The 27,595-nt window shown below is 35.6% G+C and overlaps 1 protein-coding gene and 1 non-coding gene across 2 annotated transcripts in view; both read right to left on the bottom strand.

Moving 5' to 3' along the window:
- The window catches only part of PLCXD3 (phosphatidylinositol specific phospholipase C X domain containing 3), a 139,854-nt gene that overhangs the window by 99,416 nt on the left and 12,843 nt on the right, over positions 1–27,595 (bottom strand). The window lies entirely within an intron of this gene.
- Positions 23,217–23,335, bottom strand: LOC120586500 (5S ribosomal RNA). Its single transcript, XR_005648724.1, has one exon. It is a non-coding gene; the product is annotated as a 5S ribosomal RNA (ribosomal RNA).

Genomic DNA, 27,595 nt, shown 5'->3' with positions numbered 1-27,595 from the left:
AAGGAGGAATAATTAGATACATAAACATAAATCTTGCAAGACACTAATGCTGAAGGTCAAGACATAGCTTCAAGAAACAATCCCAGGTCAAGGTCATGTATAACAAAGAGCTTAACTATGCAGTGTAGAGAGAAAAGGAACTACAATTTAGAAGACTTAATTAACCTAGATTTTTCAACAAAGATACATGTATATAAAATGTAATGTAATGATGGTCCCTAGTCTCCTCTAAAAGGTACTTTTATGGATTCTTTACCTTCCCATTTGTGTTATAAACTTTTTAGAGACAGGGAATTTTTATTTTTAGCACTCCAGTGCCTACCATAGTTATGAATAAACACATTGGTGGTTCTCAATAATATTGGCTAAATTTTAATATGTCTCACCTTTGCTCCTGCTGAACTGTACTTAAACCATTCAAAATGTGGTTAATTAGAAATGTGCAGGGGCACAGGTAATACAAATGTGTTCCTCTTCTTTTGTTAGTATATACACTGCTATAGACCAAATATTTGTGTCGCCCAAAATTCACAGGTTGAAAACTAATCTCCAGTGTGATAATATTTAAAAGTAGGGTTTTGGGGAGGTGATTAGACTATGGGGGCAGAGCCCTCATGAATGGGATATGCACCCTTGTAAGAGAGGCCCCCGAGAGCTCCCTCCCTCTTCTTCCAAGTAAGAAAACTGAAAAAACAGCCATGTATGAAAGAGGAAGTGGGTTCTCACCAGACACCCAATCCGCCATCATTTTGATCTTGGACTTCTCAGCCTCTAGAACTGTGAGAAATAAATTTTTGTTGTTTATAAGCCACCCAGTCTGTGATATTTTGTTATAGCAGCCCTAATAGATTGAGACACGTGTATCATCAAATTTATTTATTTATTTTAAGTTGCAGAAACTCTGGAGTGAGAGTTGTCAAATCCCAGCATAGAAATTTCAGGATTTATTGCATTTCATCAACATTTAAAACAGAGTGCCTGGCACTTGGGGGTGGGGGGAGGAAGTAGCGTACGTATGCTTCTACTTTAGTCTGGGTAACCAAGAAATTAAATGTGTTCCCCACAAATAATTTTACCTAGTGAGTCCTCCTTACCATGCAAGAATTGAAAAACCCATTGATGTATATCTATGACAGATATATCATCTATTTGTAAAATGAAATTTCATTTGAAATCTTTGAAAATTAGATTGAATGTATTGTCACTAACAAGTAGCTCACAGTCTGCATTCTGTAAGTAATTAAAAATTCTTGTTTATAAATGTGTAAAGTTATTGGAACTATTTGATTGTTTAGGAATCGTCAGGGTTTTTTTTCTTGTTGCTGTTGTCTTTGCTTAAACATTCTGTCTTTGATCAAAGGGATTATAACAAGTTCTGGTTTCCAAATTTGACTTAAGGTTAATTTTTTTTATTTCATCAGCAAATGCATTCAGAATATTCTCGATAGTGTCAAATTTTTGTCTTCTAATAACTGGTTTGTTATTTTCTGAAAAGACCAAAAGTTTTCTGGACTACATCTAGTCATTGAAATGGATATTCAAATTATATAATTTGCCTTGGTATTATGTTGGTTTATTGGTAAATAAACTAAGGCAAAATATTTCTTCTAGATAATGAAACAGGCTTTTCTATATAATCCATAAGTTGACTCAACAGACAAAACCGAAGGGGTACATTAGTGTGTTTTGCATTGCGAATGAAGGGAACAGGATTCTAATTTAGAGAAGCCTATAGAAACAGTATAACACGTGACTGAAATAATTTCCTTTTTTTTTTTTTGTATCCCACAAAAGATTAGGAAATTATCCCTCCTACCTTAAAAATCTGTAATTGAAGAGGAGGAATAATGTGATTTTTTTGAAGTAATAACTCTCCACTAGGTCAGTTGCAATCAGCTTCACAGACACTTGAGAATTTAGCTCTCTCTCCTCTGTAAAGTGTGCTGCATAACCGAGGTGGTTTCTTTCTTTCTAAGACCCTGGGTTACAGGAGCATTTTTCATCATGCTTCACTAAAACACCTACACTGATATTTCTACTTTTAGCCTTATTTTTACAGTATTTCTGAGTTGTCTGATCATCTTTCAAATGATTAAGTGATAAAGCAATCAAAAGAGAGAAAGGGATGGTAACACCAGTCACAGCGGTTGCTTAGATGTGGGAGAATGAAGCGAGTAGCTTATTCCGCGCCCACATCACAGCAGACCAATTCAGCATAGTGGTCAGAACTCAGTGGGTTACACACCAACGTGTCAACCTCCCACACCTGTAACAGGGACAACTCTTCAGAAATTCAGTCATGATAATTTGTCCCATATTTCAGTTTTCCATAACAAACTCAATTTTAATTTAGGTATCAAATCCTCTGAATAAGTAGGTGCCTCATAATCAATAACTTTGTCCTATCCACAGCCCCGAGGAACTAACTGTAGAAAACTGCACCCAGCAGCCTTGGAGAACCTTGGGGTCACATGTGCACTTGGGCTAATTTCTCAGCAGGACAGTTAGCCCACGCAGTAGTTGTCACATTACTGCAGGAGACATGTCCAGTTACAAGAGTCACCATATTCAGGAAAGTCCAAAGCTATAATGTCCACCTTAGATACATAGAATTGCTTCTAGTCAAGATTCAGTTTAGAATCCAGGGTCATTTTATCATGGACAATTTTGCCTAAAAACAGGGTTGACATTTTACTCTGATCAGGTTACCAGGGGAACAGAGGTAGCAAGTTAAGAAAAGGTCAGATTCTGACACACCAATGGAAATGGAATATGAGAAGAAGTGCAGTTTTGAAGATATTTCTGATACTCGTGAGACAATCCAATAACGATGGCATGTTAGCAGTTGGGTAGTCCTGGAACTCAGAGATCTTGACTGGAAATATAAATTTGGGAGTTATTTGCATATAAGTGGTATTCAATAATCTCATCTAGAGTGAGAAGAATATGGAGTGACAAGAGAAGAGGGTCCAGGATGAAGCCTAAATCTAATATTAAGAAATCTGATAGTAGAGTAGGGCTGAAGAGAAATGGCTCAGGAGTTAGGAGAAAAATCCATGAGTGCCATGTAGCAGAAGCCTGTAGAATAAAATGTCTTCTTTTAAAAAGAGGCTGTGCTCAACTTTATGAAATGATGCCAAGATGATGATTAAAGAGTGTTCATTGGCTTTGTCAACCTAAAGTTATTGGTGCAATAGAATGAGCATTTTTTTGTAGAATGGTGAGGGCAACAACCAGATGGATTTGAAAAGGAAAATAAATGGAAAGTAAGAAACTGGAAAGGGCTGTGTTGAACTCTGAGTAAACTTGACTCTGATGAAAGTTTATGTATTGTGTATCTTATAACCAATTGTATTAAACAACTGTGGTCTCATCTAAACACAAATCATACCTCAAAATGAGTTTGTCATATTGTACTTGATTCTACTGGTAGGAGATTCACATTTCTGGTCTTTGAGAGTTTGCTTTCCATCTCTAACCCATGTTTGCAATTTCTTAAGGATCTTCTCAGACCTTGCTGTCTGGAGGCAAAGCCTCTATGTTTTCGCCAGAGTTAAATGACTGTAACAAAAGGCTTGTGTTCCTCACCATGGCAAGTGTTCCTCTCCTGCTGCTGCACCTGTTACCTTGAAGCCTCTCTGCATTTGCATTAGCATTAACCACTATTAGACTTGGTTTTCCTTGAGCTTCCTTCTTCTCTACCAATCATAACATTCACTTTTAGGGGCTACCTTTCCTTTTTCTATACTTGTCCTTGCAAAGAGATTTAGGTTTCCTAAATCCTTGAGAACTCAACAAATCAGTGCCAATTTTTAATGTAAATGTTTTATTAACAACTATGCTACAGGCATTGCTCTAGACACTTTTGGTCAAGGCCTTGCTGACTACCTCAGCTGTCATAATTGTCCAATCACCAGTCACAGACCAGTTTAATCATGCCCAGTACTGACTGCAAAATGATCATTATTCCATATTTTTAGTCTGACAGAATCCCTCACTCTGCACTGATTATGTTGACTTACCAGTAAGCTTTAATTTGAAGAACTCTGTGCTCTATTGTTTAAGGAAAATACAAGGTTCCATTTATCTAGCTCCCACAGTTTGGGTTGAGCTCAATTCCCTCTATATTAAAGAATTTTTAAGATTATACATCCAGGATACAAATATCATTTCCAAACTTTGATGACTGTACACCATTATAAGTATATAAGTAGAAAAAAATTTACTTATGTGTTCTACTACTTTCTCTACTTTGAACAGTATAATGTATATGCTAAAAATAGAAATGAGATGATGAAATAAAATAAATATGGGTAAAAATTATATTTACTTCTAGTCACAGCTTTCAAAATTTGCTCCTTTAGATTCTCTTGGTCATAATTTATCTTGCTCGGTGCTCAGAAGGTGTTTCTAATGTAAACAATTATGTTTTATGTTCTGGGGAATTCTCCACCATGATCTCTTTAAACATTGTTTCTCTGCCATTCTCTGTATTTTCTCCTTTCTGAATTTGTGACAAATGTATATTGGACTTTCTGAATCTTCTATGCCTCCTAACTCTTCTTTCATATTTTCCATTTCTTTATCTTTGTTCTGTGTTCTTTCAGTTCATTATTCTCTCCTCAGCTCTTTCCAGTCTTTATTCAATCTATGTAATTGTGTTTTATTTTTATTTTAGTAACTTCTTGTTTCATTATCAATTGTTCTTGTTTTATTATCATCTATACTTTTTTTGGAGGGGGGTGTTTCTATTCCATTTTATCTTTTAAAGGATATTAAAAGTATTTTTTATTTATTTATTTATTTATTTTCATATTGTTCAACGATCATTCTTTTGGGGATGTAGATTTCTAAGCTTGCTAAATCTAGTGCATGTTTTTCATAGTATTGACTTTCTCAGGCACTTTTTAGGCAGATCACTTTTTATGTAACTCTATAGTGGTTTCATGGAGGCCCCAGCATTGTCATTGGAGTGCCCAGAAATTAAACCCTGTAAAAAAAACTCAGCTAAAGGACCTAATTTTATGTTCTTCAGTTTCAGTTCCTATGTGCCCCCATGAGTTTTTGTCTTTTGTTTATTTATTTATTTTTTAAGCATTTTTATCTGTGGTCTCCAGAGATTTCTTTTTCAGAAACATTCAAAATATTTGTGTTTTCTTAATTTTTGTAAGTATTTACCAGTATTTTTTATGAGTTTAGAGCAGATGGGAAAAGATTCAGCATGTGCTCAATTTCAATTAACTGTCTTGAACCAGAAGCCTTGTCCATGGCCCTTGTCTCAACTTTGTTTTCAATCCAATAATCAGCCGGGGGAATTTTTAAAAAGAGAGAGAGGCTGAGTAAGGAAGAGACTCAGAATCTCTTAGAGATACCCAATCACTGCATGTTCTAAAATGATATTTTAAGCAGACCTAAGAACCAGAAAACGTGTCTGTGGTTTGAAAGCCGGACCGGCCATTATGAAGATCTATTCTTAGCTCTGCTCTTGACTTTCGAAATAGCCTGGGGTAAAAGCTGCTGTCTCAGCTCCCTTATTGATTTTTCTTACCAACCTCAAAAGACCTATCCCCTCAATTCAATTTGAAAATATACTTCTGCTATAAAATTGGCTAAGAGTTTTTAAACCTCAAATTTTCCTACTCCACACAAACAAGATCTTGAATAAGAAAATAAACTACCCAGTTAAGTCTTTTCTTCCTTTTCTCCTCTTTCTTCTTCTGCAGGCATCAAAAGAAACCCATTTCTTTCACTTTTCTCCTTAGATCTCATTAACCAACACTTAAAAAAAATAGTATTGCTCTCTTTCATGCCTTATTTTCCTAATCTCTTAAAGTCCTGTAGTCTCCAAATAGAACTAAAATTCTTGTAAGAATTTGACTTTAAAATACTATGTAATTGTTTAATAAAAGCATATTTTAAAAGTCAGAAAAAATTTTAAAAGATTTCATTGAAAAGTATTTTCAAATGTTAAGAAATTTGAGCACGGGGCTGAAAAGCACATCTAAAATTGCTTGTAAGGCTAATAACTGAATCTAGTAATGTGAGAAGAAAAATCATAGGTACTTACAAAAATGTATCATATTTACATTTTTATAAAACAGCAGTAATTTTTTAAAAAGTTATGATCAATGAAATAATGAGTGAGAAAAAATTAGGGTGTATTTTCATCTGTGCCATACTTCTATGTCATTTTGGTAGGAAAATGTTCTTTCTGTATCATAACATAAGCTGTTTTTATTACTTTTCTTAGTGGTATGAGTCATAAATTCATCTGTTATATTTTTTTCACCCTTACAAAAGGTTTTGGGCACCAACAGAGCTTATCCACAGTTTTTACCTTCTTAAACACCTTGTTTCTCTTGGCGATATGGAGAATGAGAATGGCGGGACCAAAAGTGTTAATAGACTGATAAGAACTGGTTTAGAAAGAACTCAAAAAAGGCCTTGCTGGTGTGGTCCAGACCAGCGGCTCTGTCCAGTGATTTTCCCAGCCAAGGTATCATTTAGAAATATATGATGTGGAATTAGTTTAGGAAATATGGCAGATTAAATAATGTTTATCTCCATCCCCTTTCCAGTTTGGGGGAGGGGGGTGTTAAAATTACAACAATAATGAGAATGTAAAAGGAAACAAAGAGATACCAATAAATACCTGGAAGATAAAAAGTGATGAATTCATGAATTATAAATGACTTAAAAGAGCAGAGGAAATTGAAATCTAAGGCCCTGCAGAAGAGGATACTGATGAGAAGAAAGACGGTCATTCCACAGAACCCTGAAAAAGTAGAGAATTTAGGAACATGAAGTATCATGGAAGATGCAATGAGACAAGCTGAAAATGAGGGGAGCATTTGTCAAAAGTCTATGAATCAGAACAATTAGACCCATAGGTCTCATCTTCCATCCCATACAACTGAGCAAGGATTCCACCCCCCAAACTGGAAGGAGAACAAAGATTTTGCTCAGAAGAAATTTATCCTGAAGGAGCATGTGTATGGAGAAAATCGAATGTGGACAAGTGCCACTCAACATTTGTGGAAATCCCAGCTCTATTACTGGCTTAGTTCCCCTCTAATGCTAGAAACCTAAACAGGCAAAAGACTAGAACGTTTTTTTCTGAATAACCTGGAGAGTTTCTGAGAAAAAAAAAAAATTTCCACAAAACAACCTGGGGAGATGTCTACCTCAGTGAATAGACACACTTTCCATCTGATCACCTTAGAGTGAATTCTAATAGTTGATAAACTGCTACTTCAAGCCCCCCCCAACATATACTTCATCATCATCACCGCTATCATCATCATCATCATCATCATCAGCAGCAGCAGCAGCAGCATCGTCATCATCATCACCAAGTTTCCGATAAACTATTATCTGGTCTCACTCTTAAATATGAGTGGACATCCATAGATAACCAAATAACTGAATGAAGTCTCCAACATGAAAGAGCGAGACCAAAAACAAATGAGAAAAGGAATCTATAAGGACACGGGATCTTTATAAAGGAACAGTCAAGAAGAACAGGGAAGAAATTAGCAAAGACGCAATAAAGGAAAATTTCTGAGAGCTAAAAACATTAAGTTTATAGATTGAAAGGGCCAATAATTATTTAGAAGAATGTATGAATGAAAGGAAATCATCATCAAAGTTCAAAAAACACTAGAGATAAATAGGCGTTCCTAAGAGTTTACAGAATTTATTTACAAACAGGTCATACAGAGTCAAATGACATTTTATTTCTCAAAAGTAACATTGATGCTAAAAGAGTATGCCTCCAAAATGTTGAGTTAAAATAACTTTTAACTTAGAATTCTATGCCTTGCCAATATATCAATCCATTACGAACACAAAATAATATTTTCTGACATGCAAGGACTCGAAGTTTACCTCTTAAATATCCTTAGTATATTAAAATGATGAAGGCACAGAATTCTGGGTTTGAATGCTGACTCTTCCGCTTTCTAGCTGTGTGCAATTGAGAAAGTTATTTAACCTCTATGTACCTCAATTACCTCATTACCTGTAAAATGGAGAAAATAATAGTACCTATCTCATGAGCATATTAGGATTCAGTGAGTCCATGCTTATAAACAGTGCCTGGCACATAATAAATGCTAATTAGTATCATCATTATCTTTATTATATCACAGAAGATACAGACAGTGCCCAGGATATAGGAAATTCTACACAGGGTTAGAAAAAGTAAGTCCAGATGAGAGTTGCACATCAGATCTAGAGAGCAATCCATACTATAACAGGAAATTAGAGTGCTCAGGAGTGAGATGTGCAAGGGAAAATGGATCCGATGCACTATTTGGTACTGCGAGCATTTGGAAAAATTATTATATCAAGTGACAAATCTTTGTGACTATTTGGAACATAATAGCCATAAGCATTAAAAAAACCAACAATTTTTAAAAATGTGATCTTTAGCTTTAGAAAAAAAACTGTATGAAATATAATCATAGTGCATCACTTGGCTTACTAATGAACAACAGGTACCTAGACATAGGAATGTAAACACTAATTAAATGATTTAACCAGCAATGGTAATATAATTATAATGAGAGGATGATAAGGGGTGGAGGTGGGAGGCAGTTAGGAGTCAGTAAGAGAGCTAAGCCCTCAAGAACTATACCAAGAAGTCTATAGATGTGCCTAAAATTGACAAATCAGTAAGCATCAATATAAAATTACTATTTGGATGCAAGTATCAGAAGATGCACTTAAAAGGAAGAGTGGTTTCCTTTACAGGAAAGGACCGGATGGAGACGGGATTTCTTTTCAATAAAAGCCTTTTTGTACAATATAATTTTTAATTATTACTTTGTTTTCAAACAAATTTTCCTAAAATAACAAGGTAAAAACTAAAAATAGTAACTAAAGAGAATCATGGCATATAAAAATGCATTCATTCACTCAAACATTGAACAGCTACCAGTAATTTTAGATCCCGATTGTGTCAAAATGCATAAAAGAGTCCTAAACAAGAAGCTCACGAACTAGCAAGGGAATCCAACAGAAAACTCTTAACAGGAGAAAGTTTGATAAATGTGATAATAGAAACATGAATAAAGTATTTTGGAGAACAGGTAACAAATCCATTTGTTCTTCCTAGGCAGGTGAACTTTTTAAAACGATGTTTTGAACAAAGACATACATTACAAAGGTCAAAAGGTATGAAATAGTGTATAGGGTGAAATTTAAATCTCCTTCTCATCCCTGGTCTCCAACAACTTTTCAACTTCTAAGAGGCAATGATTGTCACCTATTACTGTATATCCTTCCAAACATTTTCTATGCATTTCGAACATGAATCTAAATATATTCATATATAAGCATTAAAAATATACTTACATACAAATGATTGCACATAATATAGATCGCTGGCTAATAGTTTTTCACTTAATATACTGTGAAAATCATTCCATACTGGACATATAGAGCTGTCTTAGTATTTTTTTAAGTGCTGGCAGTGTTACATATTTACCATAAATGATTTCAACAGACCCCTAATGACAGATATTTAGGTTGTTTCCAACATTTTATTATTGCAAACAATGCTGAAACCTCTTAGTACATATATCACTTTGTAAATATACATGTATATCAGTAAAATAAATTCCTAGAAGTGAACTTTCTAGGTAAAAGCAAGTTTTAAAGTGTATTTATACTGAGATTGACAGTTAACCTAATGTCAGATTTTAACTGGATAACTTAAGTGAACACCTGCAACAAAACCATATGGATTTTTAATAAAATGAACATTTTGATCATAAGTCTAGCTGAACTAATAAAGGTAAGAACTTTTCAGTGAGGCCATCTTCGAAGGTAAATGAAAAACCCTCCATACTTCACTAACCAAGGTTTCGGTGTTGAGAGTAAGCTTCAATTTGCCCATTAGATTTAATCTCTCAATTTTAACTCAGGTTCAATAGCAATATGATTATCAGACTTAACTATGGTTTTTCCTATTAGGGCATATAGAAATATTTGTTAGCAAAGCAAAAATATAGTTTATTTGCTTACACCCAAGGATACTTCCTTTTTCACATTGCTTTAATTCTTGTTGCCCTTTCTATATAGCTAGCTTTTAATGATGATCACATTTTCTTCACTCCTCCCTTGACAACCAAAACTCCAATCCCCTGGCCCAATCCCAGAAAAGTGGATGGAATTAAAATTTAGAACTATTTCCCAATTAAAATGTAAGCTACTAAATGTAGTGTGTTCACAATTTAAAGTTTAAATTGATAGATATACTTAAGCAGTCCTATGGCATAAAGGATACCTTATCTGGTTACAAAATATTTATTGTTGAGGCAGTTTGCTTCTGACTTTTTCAAAACTGCAATGATTTTTCCATTCCATAAATTTCAGAAACAGGCAGTATATTTTGTAAACATCAGTAGCTGCATCCAATCTACCCTGCTTGTTTTTGGACCATTTAATAAGTGGACTATGGCTTAAGAACTGGTAAACAATTCTTTCTCTTCATTATCTAACTCAGTACCATTTTTCTCATGACTTAAGATTTTTTGGCCTACAAAACTCAGTTGAGATTTAAGGTGACAAAGAAGCATATAAACTGTATTACATTGTATGTGATAGAATTGAAAATGGCTGCATTATTGAGTTTTCGACCTAGTAGATTTCTTTTAAAGTCCTTAAATAATTAAAGCAGGCACTTACAAGAAAATAATTAAATAATCTAGACCATAATTTCTATATAATGAAATAACATGCTATCTTAACCCAGAATAGGCAGGCCATGTTGCTCCATTTCAGAGACGACATTGCAGTGGTTTAAGGGTTGGAGAAGTGGTGATGATTTTCAGGTTATGGTTTTGTCAAAAGAGAATGGGATTATTAGAGAGTTGATGATCTTCAGCTTTGTATCAGTGCCTTAATACTGGAGAGATTCACTGACTGACTAAAAAAAAATACTGCTCACTGTAGATACTGATATAAATCTTAAGTTACAACTTCATTATAAAAGGAAAATTGTTTTATTATGAGTAAAGAATAAAAATTTTTTTTTTGCTTTAAGAACATATTTTCAGAAAACAAAATTTATGGTTGACTCAAATATCAGCAATAAGATTGTGAGTAATCCAAATTAATAAATACACCCTAAGCCTCTCCTATTTACTTGATATTTTACATGATACTTTATGCACATTTATTTTTAAATATTTTATGTTCTAGTTTATTTTTAGCATCTAAAAAAATCTGCACATGAAGGAAAATATTCTAGATGGCAGGGGAAACTCTACCTGGGATTAAAAATTAGCATCTAAATTAGCCATAAAGTAGAAAACACAGCGATGGGTAATTGAGGATTAACAGTATCTCAACAGAATAAAAGAGGAACTCTGACATCTTGGGTCTCTAATGAATCAGCTTATGAATACTGAGATTTCTACAGCAGAAAGCAAAGTAGTGACTTGCTCCCTCCTATAAATTGATAGTACATTTATCATCCTTTCTTGGTACCAATGTGAACACTACAATGACTGAACTGGTAGTAGAACCATTCCATATTCAAGTTTCCTTAATAGAGGGAAAAGCACATAGGGGAACAGCCCACAGAAGTAACCTTGTCAATTACTACTGCACAATGATTTCGATGTCCCCTCTGGTCCTTTGGTGAAAACTTACAACAAAAGATCCCTTCTTTGTTAATTTCAAACAAACCTGACAATCTTTAGGAATCCTCACCACTCCTGGAGAGTGTGCAGAAAATAGTTAACTGCTATCCTTTGAAAGATGTTACAAGTTTCGCTTTTGGCTGGAATCTAGGAACCTGAATTTCAGGAGGGTTTCCATCATTTCCAGAATTAATGAGTGGCTCACTGTGCCTAAACTATTTGTACAAACACATGGCTTATGTTGAATGGCTGCTTTCCTTCTGGGTTTCTGGAATTTGATGCAAGCCAGCCAGAGGATGCCTGTTTGATCTGCCCCCAATATAAAACCGAGGTGTTGAATCTCTAATAAACTCTGGTTGGCAACATCTCAAATGTGTTGTCGCCACTCATTGCTAAGAGAATTAAGCATGTTCTCTGTGCCACTGCTGGGAGAGAACCATTGTAAGACTGTGCTTAGTTTTCCTAGATTTTGCCCCATATGCCTTTTTCCTTTACTGAGTTTCGTTTGTATCCTTTCATTGTAGTAAATCACAGCTGTGAGCATGACCATATGCTAAGCCTGTGATTCCTCCTAGTGAATCGCTGAACCTGGGGTTGGTCTCAGGGAACCTAACACATAGAGTAGCTATTCTTATTATCCACACATTACAGAGAAGAAAAGTGAGGTGCAGACAGGTTAAGAAAATCCCAAAGTTTTCAAGGCTTTTAGAAAGGATCAAAAATTATTCTAGGGGACAGAACAGGACTTAACTCTCCAATCTTCTACTGTTTTTGAGTTGGTTATAAAATGTAGTTTCCATAGATTTCTCTGTTGTACCAGTACTCAGTGACAATGTTCTTCATGTTTCCTGCTACAAAAATGTACCGCTGGATAGACCAGGGGTCAGCAAACTATAGACCATGGGGTGTCTGTTTTTGTGCCTCCTGCATGCCAAAAATGCTTTTACACCTTCAATGACTAGAAAATAAGGCAAAATAAGAATAATATTTTGTGACTTTAAAACTTTGAGAAATTAAAATTTGAATATCTGTATATGATAGTTTATTGGAACCCATCCATGTGTATTAATTTACAAATTTCTATTGCTGCTTTTATGCTACTTGGCAGAATTGTTTGGATACAAAGACTGCACAGCCCTCAAAGTCCTCACAGAAAAACTTTGAGACTGCTCCTCCTCTAGATCCTTCACGTTCGAGGCCATCCTATCCCAGCTGACCTCCTGTCACTTGTACTGTCCTCACCTCCCACATATCATTTTTCTAGCCCTGTAATTTTGAGCAAACTCTCTCAATCTCCTAAAATCCAGAGCCCATGTTTTATAGATCTGATTCTGTGTACTTCAAGAAAAAAAAAAATTTCTTTTCTCTGGGCCTCAGTTTCCTCACCTGAAAACTGGGAATAATATTATTATTATCTTTATAGCATAATTATGAAAATTAAATGAAATGACATAGATAAAAATCATTTAGTTCAAAGTAAGAACTCAAGAAATGATACATTTTACTACTAGTAGTTGTAGGTTGCATAATATCTAATAATCTTTTTATCTCTTAGTGCAGAACTTATAATAGATGATCAATAAAACAACAACATGCTTTATTATCATGACATTAAGGAAAACAACCAGGATGTCACTAGGTGATTGAGAGAATTGGGGCCAATTCTTACCTTCTCTAGAGTTTCAGCATCCTTGTTGCTAATAGGCCTGTGACATTACCTGGTTCTCTATGAAAGGTACTTCAAAGAATCAGGTCCATCCTTCTCAGATCTGTGGTCTGAAAAGTTACTCGGGATCAAGATGTCTCCTACGTGATCCCTGAGATAGAACAACGTCCTTGTACCATCATTAACTTCCAAACTCTGGATTTCTCGGCATTGCAGCTTGCTCCATAAAAACTCATCTAGGTATTAGAAGTCATTTTGAAGAGGCTGTCCTATATCTCAGTGCAATTTTCTACTTATCCGCCACAGACTCTCTCCTGCTTTTATCAGATTGTAACTGACCTAATTTGTAAAGACGCCAGTGAAAAGAGTCTCATTAAAAGCCTTCATCTTTTTAGCAGCCTTTTTTCCTCCAAATGATCTAGGTCAGAATGGCCCAATACAAACAGCTGGAAAAAATTACAAAGTCACTCAAGAACCTTCTGAAGGGAGCTTGCAGAGAGTGGAGTCTCTAAGGATTGATGGCTTAAGCATAGTTGCACGGGTAAAAATACTTTAAGAAAGGTCTGCAAAGTATAGCACTGGGTAACTACTACTCTCCATTCCCTTACAGAAAAGTTTTCTTAAGAATTCCTAGTCACTGTACTTTAGATTGATAATACCTGTAATTCAGGGGATATTTTATTTTGACCATTGTTCTTCACGTAAAAAAAGGTACAATGAAACAGTTCCCAATAATAGAATCATTCAATCAATGTTTATCAAGTTTTATCCTGTATAAAACACTACAGCTATGAAGGATACATCAGTTAGGTATTCCCATAATAATGCTGCATAACAAACAACTTCAAAATCTCAGTGGCACGCAGCAACAAGCATTTACTTCTTGTTCACAAATTTTAAGTGGCTGAGAAGGCTCAACTTCAGACAGCAGTGATGTGCATGGCTCTTCTCCACATATCTCTCATCTACCCTTTGAGACTGGCAGGCTACCCAGGGAAAACTACTCAAATAGTAACATCAGAAATGTAAGAGGGAGGCCTCTTTGAGGCTGATGCTCAGAACTGGCATACTACATCTTCTGTCCTATTCTCAGGAAGTCACATGGCCAATTCCAAAGTCAAGAGGTAGGGAAGTATTCTCTGCTCAAAATGAGGTATGCCAAGTGGATGCATGAAGAGGTGAAGAACTGGGACCAATATTTTGATTTATTACAGTCATAAGATAAGATAGCCTCCTGGATCCTAGGGATCATCTAGTCTGAATCTTAAAATTTTAAAGACAAGAACTCTGAGTACCTCAAAAGTTAAATGACAGCTAGCCAGAGGAAACCAATGTTGCATTATGATGAATCACACATATCTGCCCTCTAAAAGAATAAGAGTTTAGTAATATAAAGTGAAATGACCCATTGAGGACACAAGAATGACTTTATCACATTTAGCACACCCCTCTCTCTTGGTAGACATCCTGCCCTACCAGAGAATGTATTATGTTATGTCTCCCTCTCTGCCAGGTAGTGACAATTAGAGTCCCTAAGGGTAAGCTAGTCTAACTCTAGGACTCTATTAAAATGACCATTTGCTTATGAGTATAAACTACTTTTTCCAAAAGTAACTCAAATTATTTAGAAATAGAGTGCTATTTTTAGCCCTTCCTCTCCCTTTAAAATTACAACACAGGGCATGGAGCCCAGGCTCAGGGCACAATGATGCACTTTGTATAAAAAGTTAGAATGAGATCACCAACTGAATTGAGAAACTAAAATCCAAAGCCTATTTTATATTGAGAAATTAATGCACAGGGAAATGAAGCTAAATCAAGCCATTGAAAAAGAGATTCCCATTGCCCAAAACAGTCTCAGATGAAGTGCCTTGAGCTAGGTTCCTTATATAGTGAAGTCTGAGTGGTCCTAGTTCCAAAGATCAAGGAATGCTGTGGTATGGGATTCTCCAGACTTATTGATGTTCTAATATAAAGTCTTATTTGGCAGTTCTCATAATGCGATATTTTACATATTGCCTTAGAATTTTTCTCTAAGCATAGGTTCAAGGATGTTTCTTTCTCAGCTCCAGCTCAAACTCTCATTCTCCATTAGCTCTTATCCACTGCTCTGTCTCATTTCCAAATGTGTCAAACAATGAACACCATATTGCTTGACACCTCGATGCTTTTTGCACATATTGACCCATCTGCCTGGATTTGCCCTGGACTCTCTGTTCTGCCTAGGAAACTAACTCAGCCTTAGGCTTATGTCTTGTGGTGAGTCTTCCCTGTCCACTCCCGCTACTGCCTTTGTATCACAGAGAAGCTAGGCTGATCCTTACTTTGGTTTTGTTTATACCATATCATCATTTTTTAACATGTGTGCTTATTCCAGAAAACTATGAACTACTTAAGGGTAGAGCTATCTTATTCATTTTGTTATTGTTGGCATAGAATCTGGAAGTGCCAAATAAGTCCTATAATGTAAATGGTCATTTAATGAATAAAAGAGAAGGAGGGAAGAAGAGAGGGAGGAGGAGGGGAGGATATACTACTTTCACATTACTAATCCTCAATAAAGTAGCTGTTCCACTTCAGGAAAAGGATGTCTTTTCCATTTCAATTCTGGTTTTATGAAGTTTCTAATGTAGGTAATTCTTCCTATTATATTTTGCAGAAGTTGATTTTTCTCTGTTATCAAGTGGGAGAGGTGAGTGGAAATGAGAGACAAAGCCACATGGGTCAGAATCCAAATAGACAGTGGCTAGAAACATGGACCCAGAGAACAAGTGGGAGTGATCCAAGATACATGCCCTGATCAGGATTGGAGTGTGAGGCTCCTAGTGTAGGCTGGGCAGCTTGGCTTGCCTAGAAAAGGCAAGGAGTCAAGGAAGACAGTTTGCTGAAATGCTGCATTAATAACGATAATCCTTCAAAAGTCTGATAAAGACCAGACGGTTGAGTAGTTATTTTGGGATGACTTTCATATATCATGGCTAAAGATCTGATATAATGATCATAACAAACTGATTATTACATTCCCTTTTCATGTGGCCAAGTTATTTATTGGTATTTACTTATTTTGAATGGAATTGTTGGCTATTATTAAAGCCATTTGTATCACCAGTAAATTATGCTTTGTTTTGTTATTTGGCAGGTGCACAAGGCTTACGTTTGCATTTTATACTCAAGATCTAGACTCACTCAATATTGCCACATGCTAATCTAAAACTGTTTAGGGACTGACACAGATACATAATAAACCACTATAACTAATAATAAGTCATGAATTCTCAAAAAAATTTCTGCTATGGATATCATCCAATGTTTGGCCCATTACCAGAACATATAATCACACGCAGTTAATATCTAGATTAAGGAATCATAATTTAAATAACTACAATATCTTACTTATCTAGAAGTTACCACTCCTATGATCTTAATTATCTAAACATCATCAATAATACTTTCAATTATTTACATTGAAAGTATAGAAAATAAAAAAGACATATCAATATTAAAATAGAAGTGATAAAACTTACATAACAAAGGTGATGAACTTTACTTGATTAAACATCCCTCAGAGTTTACTTATTTCTAAGTACAATTGTAATCAACTGAGTTAAATTCCTCTTCAGCTAAGAGAAAATAAACAGCTAAGAGAAAATAAACTGTACGAAGGAGTGTAACGAGGTAAAGAAAGTTTTCTGAAGGCAGGGACACTAACAATACAAAGAAATGGCAGCAAGAGAAGAGAGATCAGAACTATAACAATCAGATTCCTTGAAGAATTAAACACAGAAATACCATACAATCCAGCAATTCCTCTTCTGGGAATATACTCAAAAGAAGTGAAAGCAGGGACCTGAACAGAAATTTATGCAAGCATGTTCACGACAACATTACTCGCAATAGCCAAAAGGTGGAAGCAGTACAAGTATCTGTCAACTAATGAATGGGTAAACAAATTGTGTTATATAAAGACAATACAATATTATTCAGCCTTAAAGAGGAAAGAAATTCTGACACATGCTACCGCATGGATGAACCTTAAAAACAGTATGCTAAGTGAAATAAGCCAGTACAGATATTATATAAGTCCACTTATATGAGGTACCTAGTGTAGTCAAATTCATAGAGACAGAAAGACAAATGGTGGTTGCTAGAGAATGAAGGGACAGAGTAGGGGGGGTTAGTGTTTAACAGCTACGGCGTTTCAGTTGAGGAAAATAATGAAGGTGATGGTTGTACAACAATGTGGAATGTACCTGATGCTACAGAACTACACACTTAAAAATGATTAAATTAGTAAATTTATGTTGTGTACATTTTACCACAATAAAAAAATGTAATAATCAAATACAAAACCTAAAAGACATAGATGTCTGGTCCAATGAGTATATGCACAAACAGGTGTACACATACCAATAGCTTCTTCTGAATATCTTTGTATGATATACAGTTCAATAATTGATGCTAATTGTAATAATCTCATATCATAAAAATGATTAAATTATAATGGTCCTCAATATTCTGCTGAGAGAGAGAGAGGGACAATGGAAGTGGGAGGAATGGTCCTTAATTTTTTTTTTTTGTTCAAAATAGTTGAAATTAACCATAGTCTTAAAGGAGCAATTCTATAATTTTTTTTTAAAAATTACCCTTTGAGTTCATCACATTTAAATGTTAGCCAATATTTGCCAAAGTATCTAATACATTGCCTAGAATATAGAATATAATCATTAAATGTTGGCTCCATTTGACACTCTTTTCCAATGGAGAAAAAGTTTTAGTAAAATTTATTTATTTAATTTTAAAAAATTAGAGCTCGTTTTAAAGTTTGGAAAACTGGATCTGTTATGACTGTCAGCAAATATCACATGGAAATCAAACCGTTTGAGAGAGACAATAGCCAAAGCTTTGTCATATTTGGTTCTGAATTCTGGTGAGAAAGATTCCTTTCAGCAAGAATAAAAATGATTTTACCCAAACATTAGCCAAGAAAAATCCCCTGAAAGCAATATTCTGGGAAAGGTTCTAAACTCTCGATAAAAAAGCAATCAAAATCAAAATGCCGTCTCCCAGGTCAAGGACCAATGCATCACCCATTAAGAGGTTCTTTGAGCTTCACCACACAGCAATGTCCTTCTGAATGTAACACTGGGATTTAAAGTTCCACTTAAGCACTCATGAGGTTGATGTAGCTGCACTGAACATTTTTCTCATTTATAACATTTGCTTTTTTCTCATCTGATACAAAATGGTGTGATGGCATTTTACAACCAGGGCTAGGGTACAAATTTAAAAAACCCAATTTGAGGTTCAAGGCATAAAGCAAACTTTTAATCTCACCCTTGCTAAATTTAAGTACCATTAGGTTTGCCGCTTTACTTGTTTAAAGATTTAAGAAAATACCTAGACACATTTTTAAAGTGATAGCATGAAGGAAAAGTAAGTTAAAATATTAAAATACATGAATAATGACTTTCTAAAAGAGCTCAAGTAAATATGCACTTAACGACAAATGATAACACAGAAGATAATTTATAATTATCAATGAAGAGAATCCTCGAAAAATAATAAAGATTGCTACTCTAGACCTAGGAGTTTTATCCAGGATATAAGATCGAATTTAAAAAGAAGCCTTGGACTGAGAAACTTGACAGCTATCTGTCTCTGTCACCTAATATTTGTGTGAGCCCAGGTATTTAATCTCTCTGCACATATGTAAAATGGAAATAATATTGACTGTACAGGATTGTTTTAAGGATTAGAGTTAACATATGCGACTGTCAGAAGGCAGGCTCTTAACAAACGGTATTATATTTGATATTACTGTTATCTCTTCCTATGAACATACTGCTATAGTACTTTATGCTAGATTTCCTGGAACTGTGCTTCCGCCTGCATGAGAGCTTTCTAGCTTAATGAAGATGAGCCTTATTATTCTTTGGCAATCAAATAAATGGAGCAAAATTGTCTTTCCATCATATCTGAAATAATATCCTTCAGACTTCTAGGGTACAGGGTGACCCTAAAACTCAGCAAGTATTCTCCAACTAAATCAACAGCTTCTAAAAGGGCATGTAACAGAAGAGACTCTTTCTTTCAATATTACCCTGGTCAGGATATGAAGTTGAAGGCACAGGTAAATAAAGAGTGTAATATGATTTCAAGTAACTGTCACCAAGTCCAGAAGGAGACTGCAAAAGAAACTGAGGCCGTATGTGAAACAAGGTCGACAAAAGGGCAGGAGGCTTCTGAGATGAGCATCTCAGCCATGGCCTCCCTCCCTTCTCCCATCTTCCTTTGTGAAGATCAGGAAGTGAGTCCACAAAACATTCCTCAGAAAGGTGGAAAGGTCAGGCCTTCAATTGGATATTTGGGACTATCTAAAATAAAGACTAAAATTTTTATTATTTAATTGGCTATTCAGGGCCCAAGTCACGTAATGACCTAAGAGTATTTATGGGAGCATATGACGGGCCCCAACCTTTGTGCTCCTGTGCCAGATTTCAATGTGAAATGAAAAGCGAAGTCTTGCAAAAAGACTTGTTTCGACCTGGAGCTCAGTATTTCGATAAAAGTTAACATCATCCTTTGATTTAGGTGATTTCTTCCAAAGGGTTTTTTACTCTATAGTTGTTTATGGCTTCCTTTCTACTACTGAATGGAATTACCTTATCTAGTTTGTTTATTTCCATTTCCAGCCCCTAGAACAGCCTGAGACATATTTAGTGTTTAGTATGTTACTTCTGAATGAATGAATCCTGATTTCATCCAAGTTGTAATATGGTGCCAACAACTCCAGCCAAGAAAAGAAATTGTTTCTTGGGAGGTAATTCTGGGCAACGTGAATCCTAAATATTTACAGACTCAGAAGATATTTCCAATATAAGGAATCTGAAAGCTTCCCATATATTATTTCATTAACCCTTATCAAAAGGATACTTCAGAAGACAAAGAATATTAGTCTGATATCACACTAAACAGGGACCTCAGAAAATAATGTGATTTGTTCATCTTCAATCAGTGAAATTGTGAATGAAATAAGAAGAGGGAAAATAAGATTTTTAGCCTCATATATGGGAACAAAGCTAAAGAAGCCCTTTCTTGGCGTTAGAGCCTCAAAGAATTACAAACACTGCAGAAAATTGCAGAGCAACCTCCAGGTGCTTATGTCAAAAACCGAAACACTTGATCTGACCAGGCAAGATCATTTTTTTTTCCCATTCGCGGTAAAAATAAATACAAATAAAAATAACATAAAACTTACCACCTTAACCACGTATAAGTGTACAGTTCGATGTGTTAAGTATATTCTCAGATCTCCAGAACTTATTCATCTTGCAAAACTGAAACTCTATTCACTTTAAACAACATCCCAGTACCCCCTTTACCCCCACCAGGCCCTGGTAATCACCATTCTATTCTTTGATTCTATGAGTTTGAGTATTTTAGATACATCATATAAGTGGAATCATGTACTATTTGTCGTTATTTCACTTAGCACAATGTTCTCAAGATGCATCCACTGGGTAAGTGCATTTTGAGATCAGTTTCTACATATATTATTTAAAGCATAAAGGATCTCGATTAAAGAAAACCTGATATGATCCCATCAGGAGAAAACACAAATCTCAAATACCGGGCATTAAAAAAGAACCTGGAAAGCAAATACAAAATTTATAACAGGTTAGCACAGTCAAAGAAAAACTGGTCACCAGAGAGATCAGGTGAAACAAACAATGAGTTAGTTTTGCATTATCAATAGAATTAAGCAGGAAAGAATACTGGCCTGAGAACCAAAGGCCCTGAGTTCCAGTTCTGATTCTCCGATTAACTTTAGAAGTGAGAGTTATCAAGTGTCTCTGGGTCTTGAGTCCCCATCTTTCTTAAAAGACTATTGATGCACAAACAAGATAAACTATATATTTTTGTAATATCAAAAGTGGTTTATGGATGAAAGATAAAAATTATGTACATTTACTAGTTAAAATGGTGAATCTCATGTTATATATATTTTACCATATTTTTTAAAAAATAAATTATTAAAAAATATATATTTAATACTTATATCTTGAAAAATTATTATTCAATTAGATCACATTTTGGAAGCAGAAAGTCATTATTTTATTATTTTCCTATTTAAATTAATAGTTATATGTAGGTATTTAGATTTTGATTTGCTGTTTTTTGCCCTCCTCTACCCAAAATACTATCAGCACCACAAACACACAAAATTATATAGTCTAATTTTACTGATCCTGGTATTATTATACATATTTTGTAAAGGCTCCAAATGTATTAACATAGAATCCTTTTCCTCTTGAAAAAGTAATGATTGATATCAAATTCTAATAGGTGAAGAAACAGACACAAAGATATTGAGTGGCTTATTCCTCTCGAGAAGTCTAGACTGCCAGATATCACCACAAAAGGAGTAACGCCCATTTAATACATGCACTGGGGGGATGGGAAGTTTGTTCTACATGTATGATTTCCAGTGCTTCCAGGGTGATTTAGTAAAGTAAATTATTGATACAAATAAAGTGTGTGATTTAAGATCCTAACACACACACACACACAAACAGTATTCTAAAATATTTACATGCACACTTACTGAGCAACTGAGACCAAAGTTGGCGAGTCATGAATCACACACCTTTGAGTAACTTTTTGCAAAGTGTTTGCTCTTACATTTCTAGGCTTTTAAGTCTAGCAGTTTTCTTATTTTCCAATCTTTCATTTTATCAACATTTAATAAGCAGATACTGTTGCCAGATACTATAGCGAACCCCATTAAGTTGTCGAAATGGCCCTTAAATGAATTTTCCATTGACATAATGTCTGAAGAGTAAGCGGGCCTGAGGGAGAAAAAATTCTTCAAAAAATTTCAATTTAGGGTTGTTGCATTCTCCTCCAAGAACTTTGCTCGAAGTCATGCCCTCAAGGTCATTCTGGCATCTTGACTTCAGGAAAGCCCCAGGGGATCCCAGTCCGGATAATGGAATGATCAAAGCCAGGAGTCTGCACATCATCTATCACAGGAGGTCAGTCTCAATAATTACATTGACACAAGAGAAAAATAAGTTCCATCGACTGATATGGCAAAATATTGTTCTTAATCTAATATCCTTGGTAATAATATTTAGGTCCTAATTTAAAATGGGCTTTGTTCTTGCTGTATTCAATTTTCAGTCCACATCCTGCCTGCCGGAAGAGATTGCTAAATCCTCCTAGGCAATTAAACAATAAGTAAAATCTTATTTAAAAAATGAAGGTAAAAGACTAAAAACACACTCTAGATGGAAGACAGGTAAGATAGAAATTGTGATGGGTGAGATTCGATTTATTCAGGGTGTCAAGAATTCATTAAGTAATTTTATAACTTATTCATAGAAAATTTATGAGAGGTCAGGCACTATGTTAAATGTTTCACAGATTATTCTACTTAATTCACACAACAATCATATAGAGACCAGTACCATTCCTACCTCCATTTACATATAAAAAACTGATGTTTAAAGAAACTAACATATTAAAAATCATATAGTATCTTAGAACCAGTAAAGGCCTTTGACATCACCTGGCTCAAATGCTGTGTCCATGCAGATGCTTGGAAGATGATAATCCAACTTTTCTAAGCACTTCTACTAGAGAAAGTGAATTCACTACTTAAAAATCATGCTGATAAAAGGTTCTTCCCTTTCTTTCAGTTTGTCAAAACCTTCGTCCCTTTAAATCTTATTTTTTGGTTGCTTTAATTTAGAACTCCAGAGACCATTTCCCTTCATATATTTTATTTTTATTTTTATTTCTTATTTTTTATTTTTTTTTAGGCAAGGCAACCCTTGGTTGACCTCACAGGTTGCAAGGACCTTGTCAGCTTCCAATTCCTTATTTTTTATTTTTTACGCCTACAGCACCTGGTCTTCCTAGGTGGTCTCCCATCCAAGTACTAACCAGGCCCAACCTTGCTTAGCTTCCGAGATCAGAGGGGATCGGGCTTGTTCAGGGTGGCATGGCCATAGATCCCTTCATATATTTAAGAGAGGTGGCATTATTCCCCTGTGATCTGGCTTGCAGAAACTTCAGAGTCAATTAATGGCTGGTAAAGCCCTACTACAATCCTGAGTCCTTTGCTCCCTGCAAAACATTGCAGCTTTCCAAAGTCTCAGCCTAGAACTGAGCACCATGTCGCAGATGGCTCTGCCCGGTACAGGGTCAGCCAAGCTATCACACCCTTTTCTCTACTAACTGTCTGGTGATGCAGCCTAAGAGTACTACTCTGCAATGTTACACTACTGCCTTATAGTCAGCTCCCAGTTGTCTATGTGCCTTAGGTCTTTTTCTTACAAACTACAGGTAAGTCAGGTTTCTGTCACTATGCTCTTTGATATTTTATATTTCAATTTTTTTTCAGCCCAACTCTTGTGAAAGCTCATCAGAATAGCTCCCATTAATCTTTGAGTTTATATGTCATTTTAAAATTTAGGCTTCGTCACCTACTATGTCAATCAGCTTTGTAACAACTGGGACTGGGAGTTTGCTCATAAATCACAGCAAAAGAGCATTCAGTCAGGCACAAGGCATTCTGGGCCTGGGCAGAAGGAACCACACAGAACTCTTCTCATCTTAGGATATGGGTATAATCTGGAGTTGAAGAACTTAATCTTAGAGAAAATAGTCTAGTCATCTAAAGTGGCGTCCAAAGCTCATACTTGCACAAGCAAACTTCATACGAGGAAGTTCCATCTGGCTGAAGGTTCTCTGTGTTTCTGAGGAATCTGCTTGTAGATTTCCTATAATCTCTGTCCATATAATGGACCCTGTTCCCTCTGCTGGTCACTGCCCTGTCTGGATACAGATACTTTCCCAATCACTGTATATATCTGGCTAACATCTTCTCCATCAATGAGAAGATCTATTCCCCTCCCTGGGCTATTCACATCTGCCCCTCCCACAACAGCCCATCTTTCTGTTTCCAGCTGCATCAGAGAAGCCAAGTGCTAGATACAGCAAGGTAACTGTTGAAATAGCCCTCTTCATATTCCTGTGTTTATGGTTGGACTGTTTCTGTAGCATAAGGCAGTGCTGAGCCTGAAAAAGGAAGAGAGAAAATTCAAGAAGCTTTAACTGATGGGAGGCAAGGCAAAAAGAAGCTTAAAGAGGCAGAAAAACAGGTAAGCTTTGCCAGGGACTCCATTAACAAAATAAATTAGGTTTACTAGACATGATGGCATAATTTTTAAAAGCTGTATTTATTGACCGCTTACTCTATGACAGGTATAATACAAAAAATTGTCCTGTGTAACCCTCACCACAAATGTTGTGAGGTTGATACTGTCCTTGTCTCCATTTTAGAGCTGAGGAAACTCCTCTAACCAGCTGGGGAGTAACAGAGCCATGGCTTGAACCAAGTTTGTCCACAGCATCAACTGCCACACAGTTTTACAGATGTAACACCAGAGACCTGGCAGAGTTATGTAACTTGCCCAAGACTTGGTTGCAGATCCAGGACTGCAATTGGGGTCTTGTATCTTCCACATAGTTCACTTTTCACAATTTAAGGGGATTCCTTACCCAGGATGTGGATTACCATCACTTCCTTTTTTAATTACTCACAAATCATTTATGTATTACTATATAAAGTTGCTGAGATCCATTTTTCCTCTTGTGGAAATTTTGACATTTACACATCTTTACACCTCAGTTTTCACAACCTCTAGAAATAACAGTTTGGTTCTGTAATGTTTTTCGAGTTTCTTTTTCCCTTAGTACCTAGAGATATATACTGCCTTGGCACAAAAACGTGAACACATTAGAAAACATTTTTTCTTACTATCTTCTCACTTTTCTTCTAAAGATTATTCATCCTCACAGAAAAATTTAAGTAATTTCCTATAAGTTACAGAGCTCACAAACGGCAAAGCCAGGCTTCAAACCTAGGTATTCGAAACCAGAGTCTGCATTTTTAAACGATGCCTCCTCTGTCTAAATTAGGGAGTGCTTATTCCGTTTCATCCTCCGTTAATTTCACACTGTCTGTCCCAGGCAATGTTCTAGCCCTTCCTTGTACCACTTCTATTGTTAGGCATACAGAAGAGAGATCTTGGTACACTCTTATTGCTGTAGTCTCAGTCTTTTCTTGACGCTAGCCATGCTGACACGTTTCTGAAATTAAAGCCAGCTCTTATATCTTTTGTAAAAGCATTTTAAATCTGTTATACTGGTTTCTAACATACATCCTCATTTTTTGCCTTTTGGCTATCACCTATACTTTTGTTTTATTTTATTAGAATTTCCCATATTCCTTTACAGATGATAAAAATATCATAATGCATTCCTCAATATAATTGTTGGGTTGAGAATTATTACTATATTTTGGTTAATAAGTCACTACAGAGATCACATTTGAATTACCAGCTTATGAATAAACAGAATATACAATTTAACCAAAGAAGTATTAAAGATTACATAGTTATGTTTTTCCTGCAGACATAGTCCAATATGGTATTTCTTCAAAGTCTTTATTATGATAAATCATTATTAAGCATATAAATGTAGAAATTATAAGAAAATTGGCTGAACACGTTCCATAATGACTGAAAACTGCTATATAGAACAAGTTCTTATTTCACTTTATTCAATTATCACGTATGTCATTCAAAAATGTTGAGTCCAGTATACTTTTTATCAAAGTTCCTTGAGATCATCCTTTTGCTGAAATTAACTTATTTTTGGTCAGAACTTGTTGAAAAAATTGAATAATGGAGCTGAGTCGAATACTTTCTTTGGGTTGCCTTATTCTCAAATCAACAGAAAAAAAAGCCTTTGTGCAAAGACAGAGTCCTTCTATACTGACTTTAGCATTTGTTAGTCAACAAATATATTTTGTATGTTGACTATAAGCCAGGCATATTCTGAATACCAGAAAATATTCAGATATGTCCTGTGTTCAAGAAACTTAAATTCTACTTAGTTGACAGATAGTAAATACATAAATAAATAAAGCAGTTAATTGTTGCGACTCAAGCACTATGGAGAAGATAAACCAAGCAATTGTTAGAAAAAAATGGTGAAGATGGAGGTAAATTGCACTGGCTAACATGGTCAGGGCCTGTCTCAAGGAAAAGGCTTCATTCGGACCGCAGGCAGTAGAAAGAAAAAGCAGACTGGTGATAATCTGGAGGAAGAGTCCAAGCAAATCTGTAAGACAAATCTACAGGGTATGAGGGCCAGAAAGAATGGCTGGGATTAGTGAGTAAGGAAAGAGTGGAAGGATCTGAGGTCAGAGAGATAGATAGACAGGGACCAATAATTTTTAGTAAGTAAATCCAGAGGGTTTTAAACAAGTGAGTGATGTGCCTGATTTATACTTTTGAAAGATGCACTACATTGAGAAGCAAAAATGAGGGCAGGGAAACTAGTTAGGAGGCCTTTGGCATAATTCATGTGAGAGACGACAATAACTAGATTAGGGTTGTAATCGTAGAAATAGTGAGAAATAAAAGGATTTGGGATACATTTTGAAGAAAGCTCCCACAGGATTTACTGAGAGAGTGGTTTTAGGGTTTGAGGAGAGGGAAGAAATGAAGAACTGCTCCAAGAATTTGGGCTTGAAAAATGGATGGGTAGTGATACAAATATTTAGATGAAGGAAACTTGATTAGGGACAAACTTGGCAATGGATGCTGATCTCAATAATTCCTTTTGGGTCATGTCAAATTTGAGATTTCTATAGGGCATTCAAAGGCAAATGATGGAAAGGCAGTGGAATATATGAGGATAGGGTTCAGCAGGGAGGTCTGGCTAATAATATAAACTTGGAAGTCATCAGTATATAAATATTATCTCAAGCCATTGGTTTAGATATTGTTGCCAAAGGGAAAAGTATAGTTATAGGAAAAAAAGGGATGAAGGTCTGAGCCTTGAGTACTCCATTCCTTTAGATGTAAAGAAAAGGAGACATATCTAGCAAAGATAACCTAAAGGGAGCAGCCAATAAAGTCAGAAAAATAAGATGGTTCAGTGAGGTGTGACATTAGCAAGATGGCAGAAAAGAGATACCCAAAACTTTCTTCCCATCAAGACACTGATTCAACAATATATAAACCAGCCCCTTTATGAAAAATCCAGAAACCAGTTGAGAGGCTCCTAAATCACATACAAGTGTGAAAACAGCCACACTGAAGCTGGTAGGAAACTCTGTGGTACACTCTCACCTCGTCACTCCCTCTGGCAGAGTGACACACGATTGAGAGGAAACTCCTAGCTCCCAGCTTCTCCTTGG

The sequence above is a fragment of the Pteropus medius genome, unplaced genomic scaffold, assembly GCF_902729225.1.
Source record: "Pteropus medius unplaced genomic scaffold, Ma_sr-lr_union100, whole genome shotgun sequence".
In the NCBI taxonomy this organism is placed as follows: domain Eukaryota; kingdom Metazoa; phylum Chordata; class Mammalia; order Chiroptera; family Pteropodidae; genus Pteropus; species Pteropus medius.
The sequence above is the reverse complement of the archived record's forward strand: the minus strand, read 5'-3'. Positions and strand labels throughout refer to the sequence as shown.